We start from the raw sequence: 5,473 nt of genomic DNA, 5'->3' as shown, positions 1-5,473 counted from the left end.
CATGGTGTGTTCTATGGTGCCCCTTGCCCCTGTATATAAAGGAGGGAGGGGGAGGCCGACCGGCCCTAGGGGGTGCGCCAAGGAGAGGGAGTCCTACTAGGACTTCCTAGTCCTAGTAGGATTCCTCTACAAGGAAGAGAGGGGGAAGGAAGGAGAGGAAGAGGGAGTAGGAAAGGGGGCCGGCCCCCTCCCCTGGTCCAATTCGGACTGCTAAGGGGGGGAGGGGTGGCCAGCCCCTACGGCCCTCCTCTCTCTCCACTAAGGCCCATGAGGGCCGATTAGTTCCCCCGGGGGGTTCCAGTAACGCCTCCGACACTGCGTTTTTACCTGAAACCACTTGGAACTCTTTCAGTATCCGAATAACATAGTCCAATATATCAATCTTTATGTCTCGACCATTTCGAGACTCCTCGTCACATCCGTGATCTCATTCGGGACTCCGAACAAACTTTGGTCATCAAAACACATGACTCATAATACAAATCGTCATCGAATGTTAAGCGTGCGGACCCTACGGGTTCGAGAACTATGTAGACATGACCGAGACACATCTCTGGTCAATAACCAATAGCGGAACCTAGATGCTCATATTGGATCCTACATATTCTACGAAGATCTTTATCGGTCAAACCGCATAACAACATACGTTGTTCCCTTTGTCATCGGTATGTTACTTGCCCGAGATTCGACCGTCAGTATCATCATACCTAGTTCAATCTCGTTACCGGCAAGTCTCTTTACTCATTCCGTAATGCTTCATCCCGCAACTAACTCATTAGTCACTTGCTTGCAAGGCTTATACTGATGAGCATTACCGAGAGGGCCCAGAGATACCTCTCCGAAACACAGAGTGACAAATCCTAATCTTGATCTATGCCAACTCAACAAACACCTTCGGAGGCACCTGCAGAGCATCTTTATAATCACCCATTTACGTTGTGACGTTTGATAGCACACAAGGTGTTCCTTCGATATTCAGGAGTTGCATAATCTCATAGTCTGAGGAACATGTATAAGTCATGAAGAAAGCAGTAGCAATGGAACTGTAACGATCATAATGCTAAGCTACCGGATGGGTCATGTCCATCACATAATTCTCCTAATGATGTGATCCTGTTCATCAAATGACAACACATGTCTATGGTCAGGAAACATAACCTCTTTGATTAACGAGCTAGTCAAGTAGAGGCATACTAGGGACAATATGTTTTGTCTATGTATTCACACATGTACTAAGTTTCCGGTCAATACAATTCTAGCATGAATAATAAACATTTATCATGAAATAAGGAAATAAACAATAACTTTATTATTGCCTCTAGGGCATATTTCCTTCAACTGCATGCTCAAATCAGGCTGCAAAGGGGTCGTATACCCCTCAAAAACCGTATCTACATCCTCTTCCGGTAACATAGAGGAGGGTACTAGATCCTCACAAAGGCAATCAAGTGTTGTAACCCCTGGCGCATTAATGTCTGAATCATTCATAGGTTTTACCGATGCAATATTGTGAATCATCTCCATGGCCCTCTCAGCCTCTAAGTCTAGCAAGTCATTAACCGGTTTAGCGACTTCTTTCCCATTGTTACCTAATGAAACACCCAATTTATTAACATTATGAATTAATCTCATCATCGAAAAGGTGCAAAATTGAGCAACTTGTATTAACTACTATACCTGTAGCGGTCTTGATGTCACGAAGCTTGGCCGCCCACATGGCACGGCCCAACTGCAGGTCGTCGGCATTTGGTTGAGCCTGAATCCGAAGGCTCACCCATCTATCTCCAGACGTGGGGCCCGGAATCCCTCCAAAGGCGATGATGTCGCCAATGTTAGGCACAGTTGGGCTGTGGCCGTCTGCCTAGTGCCCAACTGTACCTATCGCCACCGAGCTAGTTGGGGTGTGGCCTCCTACTGGGTGCCTAACTATATCCACTGCCACCAAGACAGTGTGTGATGCCCTCATAGTCGACCGCGCGCTCTGCTCACGTGGACTGTGTGATGAGACCGTCTATCAATGCTGAACCTTGGAGTAAGAAGCCCTGTCAGCGCGAGTAGCTGCCTTCGCCGAGGCACCTCCCACATCGGTCCTAGTGGGAGACTGTGTCGGCGTCGACAACATCGGGCTAGTAGGGTGTGACGAGGCCTCCTGCCAAGTGTCCCCCACCATTCCCGCCTGAAGTACCTGTTGCGAGGGCAGAGTGGGAAACACGGTCGGCACCACACCGGTATCCACAACCAACTGTGTCGGCATACCCGAAGAAGCCACCGCTGACAACGGTCGTAGCTCCTGTTCTGTAGGTTCTTCTAGCTCGGCTCTGTGCCTCCAAAGGCGACTGGGAGCAGAAGCTGCGCCAAAGGATCCGAACCTCAGAGCGTTCATCGGCGTGGACGGGGGCCCCGCCCCCTTGCCAGCAGTATCCACACCCGACTGGGCTGACTGTCCCTCTGCCCTGTTTGCAGTGTCGCTTCCACTGTTATCAACATGCTTATCCCTATTCCCACTGCCATCATCACCCTCTGCCATGCGCACATTGTTATTCCCACCCACCCCATCACACAACGAGGGACCCTCAATCTCGACCTCAAGGTCATACATCATGCCCGCATGGCGCATTCGACGAACGAGCCAGGCGGGCCGTTGAACCCCCGACCCACTGGCCCCTGTCCCGAACATAGCTCCACTGTTGGAGCCGTCCATAGGTCACCGCATTGGTTCTGCTGCTCTGCCTCTCTACTCGCTCAAGGAGAAGTCGGGATGCGCTGGGCCAGCGGCGACAAGTCATCCGACATGGTGGAGCAGACCATACCATTGCCGAATGAGAAGGGGCGGGGTTGGGAGAAGCCCCGGACACATGGGGGAGGACCTGCAAGCTGGTGGCGGCGGTAGACCTAGGATCCGCCCAAGGTTTAGGTCGGCAAGACTATTTGGGAGGGATAGGTCCGTTCGTCTATCCCCTCGCCCTGGATCCCCTCGGCGGTCCCCTCATGGCTTCTCGGCTGGATTTCGTCGGCTAAATCCCCTCTCGCGTGTCGGTTGGATCCGTTCCTCCTCTCATTGCACCATGAGGATGGTGGCGGTGGCACCTGTGTTATGGGTGAGAGAGAGAAGAGATGGGCTGGGAATTGAACGAGAGGGACAAGAGGTGGGTGGAACGGGGAATATGAACGCTCGCCGTCCATCCGGGGTCGGACTTTATGTCGTATAAAAGAACGAGAGGGCCTCGATTTTGGTTTCGGGAGCATCTGCCCTTAGGACAGTTGGCTCAGGAGCAGCCCACTCGTGAGAGGAGGTGTATCCGACGGCCAGCAGTGACCATGACACGGAATCTGACGGGAGCTTGAATGCATGAGAGGGCGCATATTAGGCTCGGTTTTACGATCCTAAATATGAGGCTTGCATGTTGATCTTATCTAAGGCATTTGGTGAAAGGCTACGACGTTTGGCGGGAAGTTGCCAGTCAAGGCAGCAGGTACCATGAGCCCTCTGTCCCACACATCTATCAAGAAGCAAGTGTAGTTCACCGGTTCCACCGAATGCTCCTATCTCTCGGCAAAGATCGTGTGAGTGTGCAATTATGCTTCGCTATGGAATAGATTGATTCAGTTCCCCTTCTTTTCCGGTGCACTTGCTTTGTATCTCCGACACACAAGGAAGGACGCGGTGGGAAGAAAGCTGCCCTAGCCTCTGTCCGGTCGATCATTCCGCTGGCATCTTGCATTCACGCCTCCGTTTGACTGCCGCTCGGGAATGTAGTTGTAGATACGTGAGTCTTAGTGGGTCGTTGGCTCCACCTCTTATCTCCTTCTACGACATGCTGTAGTCGTTGCCATATTCAATATGTCACTTAGTCATATCTGCCTCGCAGCGGGTCAGCACCTCCAAAAGAAAGGGAGGGAGGACTTCATTCAGTGACTCCGCGATCGCCCTCTAAACGATCAAAATAAGGTAAAGCTTGAAGATAAGTTTTGTACTCGATTAATTTCTCAGTCCCTCTAGTCGGGTGGGCGCCGGCCGGCCGGATCCCCCTGAAAACCGTACGTGCGGGTCTCCCCGCATGCGGCTCACGCCATTTGAGGTGGCCTAGCCCAGCATTCATTCTAAAATCCTGTAGTGAAATTGAGACTGCTCGACCTCGGAAGCAAATTCGCGTGTAGGCAGCGCTGTCTTAATACCGTTGACTGTATCTATTCATTGATACATTGGCTCGCTCCCCCCCTCTTTTTTCCAGAATGAATGAGCCGCTCGGACCTTCCATTTCCGTCAAATGACCCGGCTTCCCCTGGCTCTTCCACCGTCCGGGCTCCCTTTCCTCCCTATGCTCCCCCGGCGCAGGCCCACCACGCTTCGCGCCTGCGGCGTTTTCGACAGAAAGTCTTTGCCAGTAGTGCCATCCTCCCCACAGGCTGTCTGTATGGGTGGGTTGTCCCTTGCTGCTACGTTCTGTTAGGCGCTATGAATTACAGGAAATTCAGTGGTTGACTTGGACAGCAGGCGGGTTACACGTTCCACTATGCCGAGATGTGAGGTGCAGGTGGTGATGATCACCCCGGGGTATGCGCTAGCGCCCTTGACGGGCACTCCAGGACCCGCCTACGCTCGTGAAAACCCAGGTCGGTCCTCCGACCAGATGTGTGGATAACGAGGCCACCTTCACAACCTTCTCCCTTCTATCTTTATCCAAAGTCAGGTAGGGCGGTTCGCTTGAGTTGCTCAACCGTCCCTTTGCCCGGTGCTCATGACGCGCTACGGAACCTCCACCGTGCTAGCAGCATAGGAGCCTACTCAGCGTTAGCGGCTTCGTGCCGCACTGGAGTGATCCAATATGTGGTTCCGCATGTTCCACCACTTCTCCGTTCATTTCCAATACTGATCGTGAAACACCATGAGCAGCAGGATGTTGAGGTCCGGAATTCAAAGTGAAATTCTTGATTTGCCCGTTCCTAGTCGTCATGGGAAAGAAATAAGAAAGAAATAAGAAAGAGATTATTCCCCTAGAGCTTGTCCAGTACCACCAGTACTCAAAATGCATCTCCGCGCGTCTACCTGGCGCTTTTATTAGCCGCCTTGCATGCAAGCGAAGCGCTATTGGCGGCAATTAATAGCTCACTGAGCGATGATTGATGCAGTCAGTCAGTGCCCTCGATTATTCTATTCCTGATAGAAGGATCATGGCGCCCCGAAAGCATTCCATCCAGCAGCAGCATCTCCTTCAACCACGCGAGGACAAAACTGATGTTAGCTACATTCGAGCGTTCACCGCACAGAGGCGATCTCGAACACTACCTATGATAATAAATCCAAAGGAAAGGTCGACAAAATGATTCAATCTGACTTTCTCGGTATTCTGGATTGAGTAAAAAAGGGATATATGAAGTTCAAGGCCTTGCCAAAACCGTCATGGCCCTATTATGTATAGGCCGTACTAAGCCAATAGCGAATAACAAACTCTTTCCTGCTCCCTCGACCTTA

General features: G+C 51.6%; 1 pseudogene; it reads left to right on the top strand.

Moving 5' to 3' along the window:
- Nucleotides 1–2,855: 2,855 nt before the first annotated feature.
- Nucleotides 2,856–3,948, top strand: LOC119320974 (annotated as a pseudogene).
- Nucleotides 3,949–5,473: the final 1,525 nt, after the last annotated feature.

Source organism: Triticum dicoccoides, chromosome 6B (assembly GCF_002162155.2).
Source record: "Triticum dicoccoides isolate Atlit2015 ecotype Zavitan chromosome 6B, WEW_v2.0, whole genome shotgun sequence".
Taxonomy (NCBI): Eukaryota; Viridiplantae; Streptophyta; class Magnoliopsida; order Poales; family Poaceae; genus Triticum; species Triticum dicoccoides.
Note: the sequence above shows the minus strand (reverse complement) of the source record. Positions and strands in the feature narration are given on the sequence as shown.